Raw genomic sequence first — 19,640 nt, 5'->3', positions numbered from 1 at the left:
AAGGTCCCGAAGGAGAACGCCAGCTCCAGCCTCTTTCAGTGGCGCCTTGAGTGAGGGTCTGAGCAGATGGAAGAGATTAATCCAATATCAGACATCCTGTTATTAAGCGATTAAGAGATGACTTAAGAGTAACAAATTGGATTTCCCTCTTCCCCCAACGGTCCTGAAAACGATATATAAGTTCGCTCAGGAATTACCACAGCTGACTACATTTACAATTCATTTATAATTAAAAATTATTTGGTATAATAAACCTTTTAAAGATCCTAATCTGCAATCTAAACTCAAAGGAACTAATTAAAATTGTCACTCATTAATTCAACAAATATTTGCAGCCTTCTGCATGCCAGGCCCAGATCTGCCAAGAGGAAAAACCCACAGTCTTGCCCTCAAGGCGTCCTCAGCCTGGTGGAGGTGACAGATGGGGCCAGAGACAATTACGGTGTGTGAAGTGCCATGGGGAGGGCATCCAAGGTGAGAATGGGGGCACGGGGGAGGGGCACCCAGGATACAATGGGGAGTCGGGGTGGGGAGCACCCAGGGTGCTGGGGCGGGGAGGGGTGTCAGGGTGCTGATGGGAGGGGGGAGGGGTGTCAGGGCGCTGATGGTGGGAGGAGAGGGGCCTGCCCTGAGCTTCAGCTGCAGGAGGACCGAGCACTGTAGGTGGGAAGAGCAGCTGGGTGAAGGCTTGTGGTCAGCATGTGTTCAGGGCTGGTATCTGTCGCTGTTACATCAGTGCGCCTGGTGACAACGGGAGCTGTGGGTGCCCCCCTCCCAGAGGCACTCAGAGCACGCAGGCACTCAGGCACTGCAGCCCCATGACCTCCCCACTTGGCCTCAAGGGGCATGGTGGCCGGCAAGGACAAGGACACGGGGATGGCCTGAGAGGCTGACACACCAGGAGTGTCTGGGGGATGTGGCAGCCAAGTCCTGCTAAGGAGCCTCTGGCCACGCCAGTCACCTACAGAGGCCAACGTGTGTGGCAAGGAGGAAACTCGGTGTATGGAACGTCCACAGAGGCGCCAGCGAAGTATGTGTGTGTGTGGGGGTGCTTGCACGTGTGTGTGTGTGTGTACACATGCGTGTGGACCCAGTGGGACTGGTGAGGAGGGCACGGCTTAATCTCCTGAGTCCCCAGCTCCACGGGTAGCACTTGAGAAGCACAGGTGAGCAGAGCGAGGCTGTGCCTGGCACCGGGTGCCAGAAGCCGGGACGCCCCCCACGCCTGGCCGAGGGTCACAGAAGGAACAGACGCTTCCCCCAGCCCCACAGCAGAGAAGCTGCCAGAAACAGCGTTCTCTGCTGAAGACTGGGGAACTGCTCGTCTGTATGGCAGCCCCACTCCCCCTGGCACGTGGCACTTGGGGTCATGGCGGCAGGAAGGGATAAATCGGCTCGGACGGCCAGAAGTGCCCACAGCCAGGGCCAGGCCACCTTCCAGCTGCTTACAGGTTCTCACCTGAAAACTAACTGCCAGGAATTTAGTTCTTCCAAAGTGAATGATCATTTTCAGCTTGTAAACAGTCTTGGGACTAGTGCTTTTTCTTTGCTCTACATTGTTAACCAACAAATTGCTGTTGTCCCCAGTTTCTCTAGTTGTCACAACCCAAAGTGCCAGCCAGTAGTGATCTGGAGGTGACTTCTTCCCTGCCCAGTGGAGGGGTGGGTGGAGAGCTTCCTGCCGAGGGCACTTCACCGACCTGAGGCCGGCTTTCCCAGTGCGCCTGCTGGGGGCACAGCCAGGCCGTAATTATCAGCCCAGCGGGCAGGGAGGCGGCCAGGGCTCCGGGCGCCCAGGCCCCTGCAGGTGCCGAGTGGCCATCATGCCCCTTCTAATCAGAGGGGAAGCCGCTGCCTAGACTCCACAGGACCCCTGAGGCCCCGGCCTCCCCTGATTCGGAGATGGGCCCAGGCCTCTGCAGGGCCCAGGGAGGCTGGGTTCCTCTCTCACAAGCCCGAGAGCAGCTCTCAGTCTGTCCAGGAGAATATGCAGGTTCCAAAGACAGGAAGTTCTCAGATCTGGACACGCAGACCCAGACCCGGGCTGCCCGCCGGCTGGTGGGGTGAACGCAGCCCTTCCCCTCGGGTCTCAGCTTCCTCCCCCTGCAGCTGTGAGAGGCCACGGAGGCGCCTTCTGCCTACCGACTTTCAGAAGTGCAAGGAGCTCCCTGAGTTGACACAGCCTGTCCGCCAGAGTGCACCTGGGGTCCCGGTCTCCTCCAGCAGGAAGACCCTCAGCCTCACAGGGCCCTGCACTCCTGACGAGACAGGAGAAGGGATTTTCCGGGGTCCCCTGGAGAGGTTCCAGCCAAGCTGGGCTCCTGGAATCACTCCCCCAACGCCTTCATCCAAATGTCCCCACGTTCGGTCTAAACGTTCTGTGTCACAAGAGACAAGTCATCTGTGCACTCCAGGGCCATCATCATTTTACCCAAAAAACACCTCTGAGATGTGACCTGGGGGTGAAACGCTGGGAGCAGAGGTAACACCGGCAGGGGTGGGGGGCATCCCTCAGCCACTTCACAGCTGCTGCAGCCTGCAGACAGGGAGTTGGGCTCCCTTTTAAAACAACTGAAAAATCCACAACACCAATCTCCTGCAAACACGTCTGCCCTTCCCCAGGCACAGCTTCCATTCCCACGGCTGTTCTCATCAACCCCGTCCACCACCAGCCCGGGTGACACAGCTCCAGGTACTTCCTCCTAACGCTCCACCTGTCCTGCCTGCCAGCTTTCATTTTCTTTGTTTTACGGACCAGGCCTCAGAGGTCAGGAGGTTAAGTGACTTGCCCAAGGCCACTTGACTGGTTAATGACATGCCAAAATGCAAACCCATGTGTGTCCAGGGCCCCGTGCTGCCCACCAGGCATCGCCAAAGTCTCCCGGGGGGGCAAATCACCCCCGTTTGAAAACTACTGTCCTAAGGAAACTCAGCCAGAAAGGCGGGTTTTTTTAGTTTTTCTTGTAACCTAGCAAAAAGGAGAAAAATTACAAGTCACTCTATTCTTTCAATATCTGCAGGCAGGTAAGGCAAGCCTGAGTTAAAATGCGCACAGGGGCTGGCTATTGTGACGCCATGTCGGAAACTTGGAGACAAAAGAGAAGAGAAGGGAATGGTCGGGCCACTGCAATCTGTGATGGCTGAAGCCAGACGTCCAATCCAGGACACCTCCCAGGTTCCAGGCAATCCCCCGGGACGCACGCATCCTCTCTTCCTTTCAGGAATGAAGCTGGCCAATATGCCAGGAGCTGCTGGAGAGACCTCCACGCTCCCAGGCTCGTTCCGTTTCAATACAGAACTTCCATTTCTCATCTAAAACTGTCCTTTAGAACATGCTGGCCGTCGATGGTCTTAGTTATATGCTGTTGTGGGATTTATATAAACAAGCAACATGGAGCTCAGAGACACAGTCCTGTTTTAATTCCCCGAAAAAAGTCTTCCTGGCCTGACGCCAACCAAGGACAAAAATGACCTCTTGATTTCTCTCTTCCATATGACTGGCCCCTTGGTTTTCAAAATCAGTAGCTTGTGTTGATCCGACCTTGATGTATTTTCCTCCAGATTAGAAATCGGCTCTCAGTAATAGGGTGAAGGATTAAAAGGGAGACAAAAGGAACTTGGAAAACATTTACAATTTCCCGGGGGAAAAAGAATATCTGAGAGAACAGACTGAACCCAATCCGTCCTTCCAGCCAGTGGGGCCTGCTGGGCGCCATCACCCCTTGGAAGCCCTCCCCTCTGGTCTGTATACGTTCTCTCCCCCACCCACAAGGAACGTGAGGGAGTGGCTCCTCTATCTGGAAAGTTTGTTGGGCCTCACTGCTTGCTCATGACAGGGCGAAAAACTGCGTCCCCAGGTGCCTGGGAGAACCACAGGTGACCTCCACGCAGGAGCCTGTTAGATGGGTTTAAGAATAGATTAGACTCAGTTGATAATGAAGTTAATGAACTGGAAGACAGGTCAAAAGAGGATATTCAAAATGAGGCATATTCAGAAAAATAAACTCCAGCACAGAATCATCCTTCTGGAATGTAAGTCAGCTCTATGATTTCCTTATTTATTCCTTGTTACTTAATCAGTTACACTTTTTTTTTTGGTGAGGAAGATTGGCCCTGAGCTAACCATCTATTGCCAATCTTCCTCTTTTTTTTGCTTGAGGAAGGCTGTTGCTGAGCTAACATCTGTGCCAATATTCCTCTATTTTGTATGTGGGATGCCATCACAGCATGGCTTGATGAGCAGTGTGTAGGTCTGCACCTGGGATCTAAACCCGAGAACCCCAAGCCACCCAAGTAGAGTACACAAACTTAATCACTACACCACCGGGCCAGCCCCAAGTTACACTTTTAAACATGCAGAGACTGTTTTCTGGGCTCTCCAGTCGATTCCACTGGCCTATGTGGCCATCCTTGGCTACTGGCAGACCCTCTTAATTACAACGGCTTTCTAAGGAGCCTCAGCATCCAGCGGACCAAGTCCTCACACCTCTCTTCCTCAAGATTGCCTTGACTCTTCTTGGCCAATTGTATTTACATAAAAAATTTATATGTAAATTAACATATGTTTATGCATGTAAATTTTATAATCAGCTTATCCATTTTTTCAGTTTTCCCTAAAAATCCTGTGGGTTTTGGTTAGTACTATACTGAATCCACACAACAGTCTGGGGAGAAATGACGTCTTTACACACTGAGTCTTCTAAGCCATGAACACCGATGTGGGTCTCCCCGAACTCCTCCAGTAACAGCCGCATCTCCCAGTTCTCTGTCCATCTTTTATGAGACTTATTTCTGGTTCTTTGATCTTTTTATGCTACTGAAAATAACATATCTCATTTCATTTTCCATTTATTGCTGGTACAAAGAAACATATTTGATTTCACATATTACCCAAGTATCCAGCAATCCTGCTGAAGACCCTTATTATTTAATCATTTATTTGCATATTCTTTTAGATTTTCTTTATGTAACCATATCACCTGTAAGTAATAGCAATGTCATTATTTACATATTACCTTATTTATAACGAGAACAGTGTTATGTTTACACCTTTTTTTTTTCTCCTACTGCATTGGCTAAGACTTCTGGCACAATGCTGCATTCCCAGCATGGAAGACAAAGCCCGGCATGTAGTAGAAACTAAATGAATCCTGATTGAGTGGAGCGAGCGAACTCATTGCCAGCAACTAGTGTCTCCACAAGTCTTGAGTCAAGAGTCAGCTCTTGGACTTTGTGCCAGGAGATCCTAACCCTGCTCGTTAGCCAAGCGATAGGGGCTGCCAGGCTCCGCCAGGGTAAAAAGCACTTGACCACAGAACAACACAGAAAAAAAGGGAGAGAGAAAGTGACCGAGAGAAAGGAAAAGAACCTACGTTATTTTGAGTCAATATGACAGCTCTCGCAGAGAACCGATAGAGAAACGATTTTCACTAAGGAGAGCTTGAGAGAGTGGCTGAGTACAAAAGCACCAGATAAAAATCCATCACTTTTTGACACCCAGCAAGAGCCAGCTAGAAAATGTAACTGAACACAATGACAGAGGCCTTATCACAACTGCAACAAAACCCATAAAATCCCCCAAAACGAGCCCGAATGCGATCTGTCTGTAGAGACATGATTAATTTTACTGCAGCATGTCAAAGGCGACATTAAAAAATGAAGAAACAGACCCTGTTTCTAAATAGAAAAACAACATTGTAGAAGTACCACTCTCTCAAAGTGTGTTGGTTTCCTGGAGCTGCCGCAACAAAGTAGCACAAACGGGGCAGCTGAACCAAGGGGAACTAATTCCTTCAGAGTCATGGAGCCCAGAGCTCTGAAACCCAGCTGTTGGTTGGCAGGACTGGCTCCTTCCAGAAGCTCTGAAGAAGAACCTGTTCTGTGCCTCTTCCCAGCTTTTGGTGTTGGCCAGCAATCCTTGGCTTGAGGGTGCATCACCCCAGTCCTGCTTCCGTCTTCCTAAGTCCTTCCTCTCTGTGTCTCTCCCCTTCTCTTCTCAGAACCTGTCCCTGGATTTAGGACCCATCCTAATTCAAGAGAAGCTCATCTTGAGATCCCTAGCTGAACTATATCTGCAAAGACCCTAAGGTCACAGCCACAGATCCTGTGTAGATGTATTTTTTGGGGGCCCACCATTCAATTTACTACACAAAGTGATCCATAAACACAAGGCAATGCTCACCAAAATTCCTGTGGAATTTTTAAAGAATTCAACAGACCTTTACAAGGCATTTATCAAGCTCACACAGAAGAGAAAATCCATAAAAACAGCCCAAGAAAATTATGAAAAAAAAAGCAATGGGAGAAAATATGCTGCACTGGCTTTCAGAACACGCTATAATATAACAGTAATTAAAATAGTGGGGTGGTGTGGGATAGGAACAAACAGCCACATGGGAGAGTGAGAAACGTTCCCTCTTCCGTGGCTGTGGGATTGCAGTTTGTGACAAAGGTGGCATTCCAAGGAGAAGGCATGTTCTCTGCAAACAAGAGGCTTTGAGACAAGTGGGAAAACCAGACCTTTACTTCATACCATTACCCCAAAATTAACTCCATAAATTAAAGAGCCACGTATGATAGGAAGAGAGCAGTAAAAAACATTAAAATAAGACAGGGGACACTTATAATCCTGAAGTCGGGAATGCTAAACCCCAAACCAGAAACCAGGGGAAAAAGACAGACTAGGAATTGGCAGGCCACAGAAGAAATGCAAATAAATATTTGAAAAGAAGCTCCACCTCAAAGGAATCAGAGAAAGGTGAAAATTAAACAATGGGCTATTTTTTACCCATCAGATTGGCAAACCTTTTGGACAATGATAACATCAAGCTTGGGAAAGACGCAGATTAACAAGCTTCTGAGCTGGTGGCAAGAATGTCAGCCAGTGATGAGTTTTTGTAACACAATTTGATAAAAATTTAAACACCCCCCACAAATCCACTTCTACAGATCTACTTTCAAGAAGCTTTGGCAGACCCACACAGAGACTTTTGTCCCTAGGATAGCGCTACTTTGCTAAAAAACAAAACAAAACAAAACAAAACAAAAAACCCAGCAACAAACGAGATACAACCCAGGCCACCACCAATCTCCAACCATGGGGCAGCTTTTAAAACCATACCAAATCAGTGTCCCCCTGTGCCCCTGGTCTGCCCACTTTGCCCCGTCACCTCCTAGCATCCTCTGCTTTTGCCTCTCAGAACCCCAAGCTGCCAGGCGCCAGCTGCCCCACCAGCTCCAGTCTAAACCCCTCCACTGTCTACAAATCCCCTCCCAAAAACCGAAGCCCCCCCCGCCACGTCCCCCCACGAACACACCGGGTCCCATGGAGTGACCATCGCCCCGCAGGATCCAGTCTCTCCTGCTGTAACCCCACCCCAGCCTCTGGCCCACAGCTCTCAGCGCTGCTTTAACAGGAAAGCCGGGCTCCCAGCCCCCGAGGGACACAGGGAAAGTTCTCGGAAACAGGGCAGCAAAACCCGGGTGCAGGGTTTCAAGCGCCCACAGGAGATGCTCTTTTTTATACAGCCCCTCCCCCAAGGCTCCGGGATCACATTTACAGCGCAGCGGTAACCATGGAAACGGGCAGCCCCGCTCAGGCAGGCGGGAGGCGGTTGATGAGTAACCTCGGGGACAATGACAGCGGGCGCTCCATGCTTATTCAGATGACGGGGCGGGCTGAATGGGAGCCCAGCACAAAGGCCACCGGCAAAATGACGCAAGGATCCCAGCTTCCAAAGGGGGCGTAAATGATGCCCCTAACTTGTCACAAAAGAACAGAGGCCGTGAGGGCCCACACCTGTGCCTTTTGATCTTGGAGGGAATTTACAACAATGACTCTGCGGGCCCTTTGTCAGATGTCATTTTTCTTGAAATGCACTTTATAACTATTATCCGCTCTATATTCTTGGTGGCTTGTGGGCCTTCAGGTGCAGAATGAAACTCACCAATGCGTTCCCGCGCCTGGTGTCTGAAAACAGTTGGAAATCGCGGAGGTGGAGGGTGGGGGGGGCAGTGGCCTCCACGGTGCTCGTATCCACCGTTTACATGGCACAGCTGGCCCTGTGTGCACACCGGGGCTGGTGGCCGCCCGTCAGAGCTGAAAATCAGTCTGTTCACCGGCCACATGCTTCTCATAGGTTTTAGACCCCCCACAAAGATAGAACTTAACTGTTATTTTAAAAATTGAACATCTCCCTTTGATATTTGCACATCTCTGATGAGAAATAACTGAATGCATCTTTCCATTAACTCAGAGAGTAACTCCCCGAAAAGAATTTCTGAGTATTTTTTTAATCTCCTCTGGCACAGCCATAAGCTTCCTTGACTTGAAGGGAAAATGAAGACAAACATACGATCTTCACCGTCCCAGGAAGCACCAGTGGAGGCAGGTGTGGTCCGAGCGATTTGTGACTCACCTGTGTTCGGAAGGAGCAGGGGACAGTCATTACATTTTTTATCAACTACTCAGAAAACCACTCCAGAGAAAACAGGATACTTTATTGGGAAATTAGCAACTGAAACCACTAATGACAAGGACGACTTCCAGAGCCCTGACGGCACAGCCAATACTCTGCTGGGGGCCTTGCATACACCTGTGAAACTGGAGCCACCGCCCCTGTTTATCACACGAGGAAATCAAGGTTCCGAGAGGTTACGTGACAAACCCAAGGTCACCAGGCAAGTGACACGGGAACCTATGATCATATCCCCACGTGCTCCTACCTCCCTCTGACTTTTCCCCCTTAACTGTAAATATTCAAGGACCTGGGCCCAAATCAGAAACCAGATGTACTTGGAAGAGTGTGCGCTCCATCAGCGGTAGGCCAGGGAGGACTGGATTTAAGTCACTTCCCGGGGAGAGTGGGCTGCACAGGTGGAGTGGAGACACAGGTTAGGTGTCTTCCCCAGGCCCCCTTGGAACTACACCCCAGGACACCGGCTTAGCATCTGAAGGACTCCAGCTGGACGCGTCCACTCCAGGGCAACTCCGGGACCCTCCCCTCTCTCTGTCCCCACCCACACCAAAGGCTTGGTATCAGAGGGGGTGTTTCCTGGCCAGGTAAGTGGCTCTGGGTGTACCAATTAGCAATACCACCGGGGCCTCTGCCATCCCAGGGACAGGACCTAAGAACCTAGCAGGCTCAGAGCCTGCACCCTTGGGAACAGAATCCTGCACCCAGGACTCCAGCCTGCCAGGGGTCCGGTGGCGTGCAGTCAGTCACTACAGGCTTTCTGCTGCCCAGCTCCAGCCAGAAGGTCGGCTGCAGCCTGTGCGAGAAGACTCAGCCTCTGCTTCCAGGGCCCCTCCATGCCAGACGCTACTGGAGCAGCAGAGAGGACACGAGCCTGCAGGACAGGAGCTGCGACCGTGCCTGGGCCTGCTTCCTACAGCGGTCCCTCTGGGCGCAGAGGTAGCCTGAGGCTCTCTTTCCCTCCAGCACACCAGGTGGTGGGGCCGCCAGTAGTCACTGCCGGAGAGAATCGAATGATAGTGAACAAAACTGGCTGTGGTCAGTTCCCAACAAGGAGGAGCCAAGGGGCCGGAGGCTGGGCCAGGCACTGGGGGCTGGGCCTCATCTTCCATTTAATCCTCAGACAACCCTAGCAGCTTGGTAGTACTGTCCCTATTTTCCAGAACAGAAACTGGGGTTCAGAAAGGTTGAGCACATCATCTCAGGGCACACAGAAGCCATAAAGGAAAACGATCAAGTTCACACAACAAAAATATTTAAGACTTCCGCCATCAAGTTAAAAAGATACTGGCGAGTTAAAAGAAAAATTAGAAATTACAAAAAGTTGGCAACAAGTTAAAAATAAAGATACATTATGAATATACAAAGAGGAAATATAAATCAATATATATTACATTTATGTATTTATATGTATATATTATAAACACGTAAAGAGCAAACGTAAATCAATAAAAGATAAGCAATCTAACCGAGAAAGTCAACTGGCAAGTCACAGAAGAAGTAGGAAGGAGTGATAAACAGATGAAAAACTGTCCACTTTCCCAAAAGAAAGATGCAAATCAAAAAAGGAAGACATTTATTTTTACCTCTAGGATTAGAAAAGGTGAAAAAGACTGATCTTTGCAATGATGATGCCAATATGGGCATTTCTGTACACTGCTCATTCTGGAATAAATATAGGACAAACTTTCCAAAAGCAAACCGACTGAGGTTATCAGAATATAAAGTGGATAAACCCTCAGCACCAGTAATTTCACTTCTGCGAATTTATTATTCCAAATAACCTCAAAAGTTAGGCACACATACCAACTAATGTTCACGGCAACCCTCTATGAAAAGAGAGAATTTGGAAACAGACACACAAGAAGAGGGAATTGGCTGAAGACATCACATTACGCCCATAGAACGGCAAGTGAGACAGTGATTAAAAAGAGCAAGCTAGATCTTCATGCACTGGAATGCAGAGTCCACAAGGATCCACGTCAAAAAGAAGCTGCGCTGGGGGTGGGCGGGGAAACGAAGAGAGAAACACTGTATGTTCACACCCATAGAAAAATGTACGGAAGGATAAGCAGAAAGTGCTGATTTTCTACTTTATGCACTTCCGCTTATTTGAATTTTCACAACGTTGACTTCTTTTATTAATAAGATTCTTAAGGATTTTTTAAAATAAAATGAATCTATCGTACCTATCCTTCCCCTCCCCCCAAAAAGGCATTGCTGACTGACTGCTGGTTCTGGAAGGATCTGCAGAGCACCAGGGCCCAGCACCTGGGGCTGTACCTCCGAGGATAGCATCCAGGTGAGCAGCAGCCCTGCCAGCCAGGTGGCCCGAGGGAGGAGCCCCCTCCTTCCTCCTCAGACTCTCTGCTTCCCTGTTTTCCAGACCCACGAAACCCCTCCCTCTGTCCTCAGACCAGGCCCCCTTCCCAGATTAGAGACCACCAAGGGTCCAGCTAACAGGGGCCGCCCCAGGTCCCCCTTCTGCCCCCCGGCCCCCACCCAAGACCCAGCAAGTCCAGAGAGGTGTCTCACCTCCTGGAATTCTAACCCATTTCCAAAACCACTTCTTCAGGAGAATGTTTCTGGAACATCCAACATTTAAGTTCTGGAACAGTCTTCAGGCACACGGCTCCCCAGTGAAACACGGCAGCTGAGATGAGCTGACAATATACGGAGCTACAATCAGGAGCTGTGTTCTAATTTTCACATCTCTATGCCACCATCCACATGTGGACAGACGCTGAGATCTCTCTGGAAAGATGCCCAGTAACAGGGAATAGAGGTCTGGGGGCGGGGGGTCCTCTGGAGCTGTACTGCTTGGATGTGCTGTGCACACACAGTAAGCGCTTCTTCGCCAAAGAGGAAAGTGATGCCAATGGAGCCTGTCAGAGCAGCAGCACCATGCCTGCTGCAGTCTGAGGGGGGACTGAGGAGCCCCTGGGCCCCCACGGAGGCCACAGTCACCAGGTCCCCTTCAGAGAGCATGCACTTCTCCTGGGTGGCTGGGGAAGGGTCCCTAAGCTGAGATCCCCACCCAACACCTGCAGGGCAAGGCTGGCTCTGGCTGCTCCTCTCGCGGGCCAGCCTCCTGTGGGGCTCTGGGTCGGGGCTGGGGGCTGCAGCTGCCCCTACACTCCCAGGCTCAGCCCCCAGACTCACACAGCCTGCAGCAGGAGTGCAGATCCCGCCCAGTTCTTCCTCCCCACGCCCCTACTCCTCCCCCCGGCCAGGCTCCAGGCAGGGTTCACCGCCCCTCAGCCCAACTGCCCGGTCCCTGACCCTTCTCCCCGTTCCTGGCCCACCACACAGGCCTCAGAGGCTGCAATCTAGACCCTCCCTGCCCCCAAACTGTCTGGCTGTGCCCCCTGGCGCCCCACCCTGCCCTGGAGCTCTAGGAGCCCCTGTTCGGCAGGCGGGGGTCCACATGGGGTAAGCACCATGGGGGGGCGTGCTGCCTGCTTCCTTCCCTGCTGTGTCCCCAAAACCCAACACTACAGGTGCTCAGCCAAGACCCACTGGCCGACTCTATGAAGAAAAGGACACATCCACCCCCCACACCCTCCTTCCACCTCAACACACTGTCTCGTGCCCTGTCTGTCCGTCCAAAGGAACGACTATGCTGGGGGCAGCTCGGCCCCAGTGGCCGTGATGGCTGTGTGGTGCTCAGCGCACACCGGGTGCTGTCCCTGTCCAGCCAGGTCCTGACCCAATGGTTCTCCACAACCACCCGCCATCCAGGGGCCCCTGTGAGACAGCCCCTCAGCAGGACATGCCCTGGAGCACCTTGCCCTTCTCTGAAATCACACCCAATTCCGCCCGCCCACCAGCCAGGGACCCGACAGCCAGGAGCTGTCCCGGCCACCACAGGGGTCCCTGTGAGGTGCCAGCATGGTGCTGGGGACACTGTGGTGTAATCTGGGCAGGCACGCAGGTGACGGTCTCCCAGCACCAGACGAGGGCCCTCCCGGAGCAGCGGCTGAGTGGCAGCAGCTCCCAGCACCGGGGCCCGAGGGCCACCGGCCAACTGCCCAGCCACCCGGCCACCTCCTCCACGGCCATCTTCTCTGTGGGGAATCTGGGCTCCATGGCATCCTCCTGCACTCACTGCTGTCTCCCCCAGGACGGGGAGCTGGGGGCGGTGGCTCCGCCCGCCCTGCCCGGACACCCCAGGTGATGAGCAAGGTCTTGGCACCCCAGGTGCCTCGCCGGCATTTGTGGAGGTAACAGCTCGGCCCCAGGAAGCCCTCTCAGCCCCTGACTAGAGCCCCTGCCACCTGCTCGCCCTCAGTTGCCTCCACAGCCCCGACCACAGCACAAGCTGACCTTGGGCACTGACCCAGCCCCTGGATGGAAGCTTCCAGAGGGCAGGCTGGGTCTGCTTTTCCAGACTCCTGCATCTGCACTGGGGGCCGAGAAAGTGCTCACAGTGTCTGTACTCGGGAGCTGGGGGGAGGCAGGCACGGTGCCTCAGGTCCCTGTCAGGAGTCAGACTAGCAGGTGGCTCTGCTTTCTGTCATCTTGTTACCTGCTCGTCACCCTGCCCCCGCTGGGCCCTGCGGCCCCTCCATGTCTTCCTTTGTTGTGTGGCATTTCTCACATGCCTGGGCCCCTCCCCTCCCTAATTGACAACGTTTACTTGCCAAATTCCAAGTGCCCCTGACACCCCTGACACCCCCTTCCTTTGCTTTGGGCAATGATGCTGCGGACCCTCTGGGTCTCTGCGGCTGCCCCAGTTCCATGGGCTTGTTTCCCTTCCAAGGATCTGTGAGTCTTGGTCTGGCTGAAATTTAGAAATGTCAGATTTCTAGGAATGAATGTGTTACACGGTCTATAAATAGCACATTCCCATGGGTAATGCTGAGAAAGCCCCACAGCCTGAGAATGAGCCTGGAAAGGCGGAGACAGTCCTGTGCCTGGGAACCTGGGACATGGAGACGACCACAGAGCAGGCCGACCGAGCCGTCAGCCACCTGAGCCGGCTCCAGCACAATAACGGGCCAGCCGCTAAGAATGTCAATGTGACCTCTGCGTCCTGGAAGGCTCTGGACCGCTCCTGCCACCGTGGCCTCTGTCCAGGCCGGGCAACACGGTGCCCATTTGGCTTCTCTGCTCCATTTTAAAGGTGTCCTCATAATGCCAAACGGCTCCTGGCTGTCCCGTCCCTGTGCCTGGTGGCCCCCTCAAGCCGGGTCAGTCAACAGCGTCCCCAGGGCCTGTTCCAGGGGAGGGGCTGGGGGTCAGGAAGATGCAGGTGCCCCGCTGGGCAGCATGGCCCTCACACGTCCAGGGACTGGACAAGGGGGCAAAGCGGGGGGTTCCAATGACCCACGTGCCCATGACATCTACATGCTGGCATTCATCATATCCACTTACCAATGACGAGGCTGGAGCTCCAGGAGGGTGACGGGCACCCCAAATCACACAGCCAGGTGGGGTGGGCCAGGTCAGCCTCTTTCACCCAGGACCCACCCACCGACTACCCCTCTGTCCAGTTGTGTTCATCACTCTGCACTGTCTTAATGTGACCAGTCCCCAACTGACCCTGCTGGACCACACATACCATGACCCGTAAAGGTTTCCTGGGGACTCCTGGTGCCAGGCACGGGGGAGTCAAGGGTGAACCCAGAAGACCCAGGCTGGCCAGCTCTAGGGTGGTCGTCACAATGGGGGGCAGCAGGAACATGTGGTGATGTTGGGAGACATCTTTGATTGTCATGACGGAGAGGTGCTAATGGCATACAGTGGGAGGATGCTGCTCCACGTCCCACAGTGCACAGGCTGGCCCCTCCACAGAAATGACCCCGCCTTGCATGGCAACAGTGCTGAGGGGACAATGTCTGCTCTGGGGGCCCACAGAAGGCAAGTGTGGGAGTGAGATGAAGAAGAAAGTCTTTGGGGGCCCTAAGGGGGACTGGCCTCAGGGAAAGCCCTCTGAGGAAAGGGGCACTGACAAGGGGACAGCTGGTGGAGGCCCAGGAAGGCGGGGCCCAGTGCACCCCCAAGGCGGGGGCTGCCTGTGAAATGGCTCACAGCTGGCTGCTTGTCGAGCACGTGGCCCATCCACCGAGGCAGGAAGGACCTAGAGGGCCCTCCCCTCCTCCATCAGCCCTGACATTCCACTCACGGGGCACAGGTGACAAAGCCAGAGCTTCATGCCTCCTCCAACAAGGCCACTCTTCACGTCCAGCACACGGGCCAGGGAGGAGAAGGAGGCCCCGTGCTCCTGGCCACGGGGCCGGAGGCAGTGCAGGGGGCAGGGAGCGTGTCCTTTCCAGGGCGGCCGGTGACAGCAGATGCAGAGACACACAGAAGGCTGCTTCTAAAACCAGTAGCTGGGCTAGCTCTGAACCCTCTGCATCCAGCAAATAAGGATAGCCCTCCAAGTGGCTATCCTCAGAGTCATGTCCCCATTAAGGCAAAGTCACAAAAGCTAAGGTCTTCTGATGTGAAATAAATAAATAATTTTTAAGAGCAAGGGATCCAAATGTATGCATTTCAGGAAAGGAGCGGCCCATCCCAGGGAGACTGCAACTCCCCTTCCCGGGCCTCCCCAGAAGGTAATTAAAGTGAGCCGGACACACAAGCCCTGGTCCTTCAGGGCCGCATTGTCCCTGGACAAAGGGGCGGCTCTTCAGGGTAAGGGCCCCAGAGGTGCCTCCCGGAGCTCAGGGAGCCCATCACCATGGCAACCGTGCGCCTGCCAAGGCCCGGAGGATGAGCACCAGGAGAGGCGTCTAAGGCAGACGCGTGGCCGTGCAGAAAGTTAGAAAGAGCAGCAGAAGAAAAACCGAGACTCGCAACAAGCCACAAGATCAACAAGAACTGTCTCTGGGCCTGGATTTGGGGCCACATCCTACTTTCACCTTTATTGCCCTTCGGTGGGCCAGAACGTTCTAGAGTGAGAGTGCTTAATTTTGTGAACAAACCAAAAATGTTTTTGATTCTGAAAAGCAATTTCTATTAATAGCCCATAATAAAGCTCTAAAAAATTAAAAATACACAGTGGTGGCCTTTTTCATGCTGTGTCTGCTCTGCAGTTTTCTTGGTTTTGTTTTTACCTGGGCATTGAAGATGGGAGAGAAATATGATGAATACGGAGAAAAACCCAGGCGATGAGCATGACCGGGGCTCCCTGGAGACCACAGGGCCAGCTCTGCAAGTCTGCGCAGCCAGTCAGCACAGGCCAGCTCCAGCCCTACTGACCGCAGTCCAGGCTCCTGCCACACACACTTTCCACTTAAGGCTCTTAAATCCCAACTGGGACACTGTGTGTTTCTGTGGCACACTGTCATTCATTCATTCAACAAACACCAACCATGCTTTCACCTCGAGCTGGGCACCTGCAGCACAGAGAGCCATGAGATCCCAGGACCTGAGATGCTCAGGACAGCGGGGCTGACACTCTGCAGTGCCACACTCTCCTGGGGCCCCCAAGGTATGATGGGGCACCCCAGGAGTGAGGTGCTGAGGGCAGACAGCGAGGGAGCAGGGAGGGTAGATGGGAAGACGGAGGGTCAGGGGGCCAGCAAGGGCACCTCCCAGGCGTGGGCAGCACCAGGATGAGCTGCCTTTCGCACCGACGCGTGGGCACACTCACTGTCCACCCTGAAGCCCCAGGTGCTCCGGCTCTGTGCGCCTCTGTCCACAATGAGACACAATTACACACCTCTCTCCTGACTACTGAGCCCAGGCCGCAAATAAGCGGCCCCCTGCCTGGGCCTCATGACTGCGGAGCAATCATTCCCTCATCTTCCTCCCAGCGTCAGCTATTTCAATTCTGCCAGGACACGTTTGGCATCCTGCTGCCTCTAGGGAAGTACAAGTCATTTCCGTCCTGAGGTCCTTGACTTGGCACAAGCCTTGCCTACCTCCCAGCCCTGAGCCCAGTGGGCCCCATGATGCCAGGAGAAGTCCAAGAAGTCCACTGGGAAGTCCCACGCAGTTACACAGAAACATCTGTATGAAAATGGAGGTGATCCAATGCACCGGAGTCCCGGCTTGAGCACTTCCAGCAGCATCCTCACCGCAAAGCTGCAGGAGCCAGACCAACCGCGGGGCCTCTGGATGCACCATAAGAAGACACTGCCTATGGGGCCATATGATCTACCCCATCCCTGTACTCCCAGTGGGAGTCCCATCCCCGTGGCATACACTTCACCTGGGCAGCAACACGTCTGTCCTGTCCATCACTCCACCTCCATGCCCAGCACTCAGCTGCACAGAGAGCTCTTAACAAATGCTGGTAGGAATAGGAGCCCAGAGGCTAAAAGCCACAGCAAACTCATCAATCCGTCCTCAGAATAACAAAGACTGTGCCAATGTCCTATTTATAGTTTGTCCCAGCTCTTTGCCAGGCACGGCCACCTTCCTCTCACCTCCCAGCCCCCACTCAGCGGACAGGTCCTCAAGAACAGAATTGCCTCCTTGAGAAGGAACTGCCTCTCACCTTGACTGCCCGGCTTTCCCCACCTGGGTGGGCCCAGACGCCAGGGGGCTCTCATCTGCAGCAGGATGACAGAGCCAAAGGCCGAGGAAGGGGACTGCTGACGATGGGGCCCAGCTTCCTAAACTGCACTTATTGAAGCCACACCTGAACTGCCAACCTGTGACACACAGAAGCCCAGACATTTACACAAGCCCCTGATGTCCCCTCCGGTGAGGCCCGAAGGCTGAGGTCCAGGCCCTGTTCTGATCCCCCCAGGTTTGAGGCCCCGCCTCTCTGGCTGCCAGTCAATCAGAACCAGTTCTGCGGGGGTGTGGCCAGAGGACACTGCAAGGACATCTGTGGTCACCAAATCCTGCTCGAAGGCAGGGACCACGGTCACTCTCCTTGCCACTCCTTTTCATGTTCCCAGACCACAACTGACTCTTGATCCCCCCAACCCCCAGCGTCAAGAGCAGCCAAATCTCTGAAGGCAGAGCTGCAGCTTCGGCTCACAGCTCGGCTGTGCAGCACAGTGAGCTGCCAGGCCCGGTGCCGCCTCTCTGAGTCATCCCCACGCACTCAACAAGCGCAAGTCACTGCAGGAAAAGCCCTGGAGCCCCCACCCCAGCCCCAGGGACGTCTGCCTGCACCTGCCAGCCCTCCAGCCCCTCAGCCCAGACCTCTCTGGGCCACCAGGTGTCCACTCCAAACCCAACACCCCGAGTCTGTGTCACCTTCAGAACCCAGGGTCGCTGAGCAGCAGCCCCAGTGAGAGGACAGAACAGGGTGGCCAGGCCAGGTCTCCAGAAGTTGGTGCTATGAGAGCGGTGGCTGAGGCTCCGGGAAGTGGGAGACCAGTGGGGTGTGGGGGGCAGAATTCCTCCCAGGAACAAGGTATGAACTGAACAGAGCCACAGGCCCAGACTTACCTGCTCTGCTCAGGTGGAGGGGCAGGAGGTGGGGACCGAGGGGTGGGGCTATGCTCTGAGAGAGAAGCCCGGAGGCGGGCGAGTCACCAGTGGGCAGCACTTAGGGTAATGTGGGGGAGGGGCGGAGACACAGCGAACTAGAAGACACATCTGACAGAGGGCCAGCTGTCGGCACAGTGGACCAGGGCGGTGGCTGGGGACAGGCCGGGTCAGGGCCAGCTGGGGGAACCTGGGACTGCAGGCCCGAGTGTGAGTCACAAGCCCCAAGGGCTCAGAGGTAGTCCAGGGCATCATGTGAAAGAGGCTGACAGGCCAGGGGACAGCAAGGTGACCACCTGGCCGGTTCTGCCGAGGACTTCCCCAAAGCTTGTGTTTCTGGTTCTTGGGGCAACAGGTGCAGGCTCAGTGCCCCCGCGGACAGGCAGATGTACCTGAGCCCTCCTGGCACATGTGACCACATGCCTGTGAGGATGGGGGCAGACACCTGCCTCCCTTGCTGCCAGAGTCGGCCACCTCGCCACTAAAAGCAACTAGTCCAGGCCACTGGTACAGATAAGTCCTATGATTTGCCAATATCTCTTTCAATATCAATGAAGGAAACTAAAAATCATATTGAATATTCAATTTGGAAAATAACATCCGATTTTAAAATGTAGTAAAAAAAGTATATGATCTTGAGGTGATGACAATGTTCTGGAATGAGACTATCGGGATGGTTGCACAGCACTGGGAACGTACTAAATGCCACTGGACTGTCCACTGAGAGCCGGCTGAGTGGCAGGTTTTACGTTCAGTGACTGGTACCACACGCACCCCAAAAGGCAAACGAGACTGACCCCAGAAATCGGAAATCCAGGCGGCCGAAGGGCTGTAACCCGTGTCACTAGCTGGCGGTCCAAGCCTCCCTCCTTCAAAGGATCCGCAAGCCGGCCAGAGAGCATCGCGAGACAGCATCCTCTGACGCTGATCACGCAAGGAGAGCTTATAAAACATAAAACAGGAAAGGACACACTGTAAAAGCTCACTTTCACCCCTTCATCCCTCCTGGGCACTTTCCACGTCACTTCACTCCTTCAGCTCACACGCCCGCGGGGTCCGTTCTCGCAGCCTCTCACTAGTTTGTACAGTGTTTAAAACCAGCTCCCTCAGGACACAGGCCACACCGTGGGGGCTGCAACAGGAAGCTGTGGCGCTAACCATCTCACAGTCCTCCCTCCTTCCCAAACCCACCTGCCACTGACCCACGGAATCCTACTCAAAGCCATGTCATGGGTGAGCCATGGGACGCCCTTTCTGGGGTTTTGGGGGTTTTTTTGAGGAAGCCTGGCCCTGAGCTAACATCCGTGCCCATCTTCCTCTACTTGATATGTGGGACGCCTGCCACAGCATGGCGTGCCAAGCGGTGCCATGTCCATACCCGAGATCTGAACCGGTGAACCCCAGGCTGCCGAAGCAGAACGTGTGCACTGAACCGCTGTGCCACTGGCCCGGCCCCCTTTCTGATTTTTTAAGCAGTGGTTACAGGGGACAGACCCAGAGGCTGGGACTGCCGGCTTCAGAGGGCGCAGACGCAGAGACTCTCTGGTTCCACGGAAGAAGAGTCGAGAGCACGGCAGCCAGGGCGGGGCCTCACCCGATGGGTCACTGCACAGAGGGACAGAACCCCTCCCCAGGATGCCCTGCCTCGGGTCCCCCAGCTGCAGAGAAAGGAGCTGCCAGATACAAGTTTGGCCCCTGAAGGAGTCTGGCCCAGTTTTTACACTGTTCCAAATTCACTTTTGGGTCAAAAAGTGCCGGGCTGATGAGCGA

At 53.9% G+C, this 19,640-nt stretch overlaps 1 protein-coding gene and 1 long non-coding RNA gene across 4 annotated transcripts in view; one reads left to right on the top strand and one right to left on the bottom strand.

Annotated features, from left to right (window-relative positions):
* Positions 1-19,640, bottom strand: part of CELSR1 (cadherin EGF LAG seven-pass G-type receptor 1) — a 151,049-nt gene that overhangs the window by 112,959 nt on the left and 18,450 nt on the right. The gene's annotated exons all lie outside the window — the stretch shown is intronic.
* On the top strand, positions 8,574-13,139 carry LOC124230561 (uncharacterized). The gene is made up of 3 exons (XR_006886211.1): positions 8,574-9,061; positions 10,689-10,776; positions 11,050-13,139. It is a non-coding gene; the product is annotated as an uncharacterized LOC124230561 (long non-coding RNA).

This window comes from Equus quagga, chromosome 19 (assembly GCF_021613505.1).
Source record: "Equus quagga isolate Etosha38 chromosome 19, UCLA_HA_Equagga_1.0, whole genome shotgun sequence".
Classification (NCBI taxonomy): domain Eukaryota; kingdom Metazoa; phylum Chordata; class Mammalia; order Perissodactyla; family Equidae; genus Equus; species Equus quagga.
This window is presented reverse-complemented; position numbering and strand designations above follow the sequence as displayed.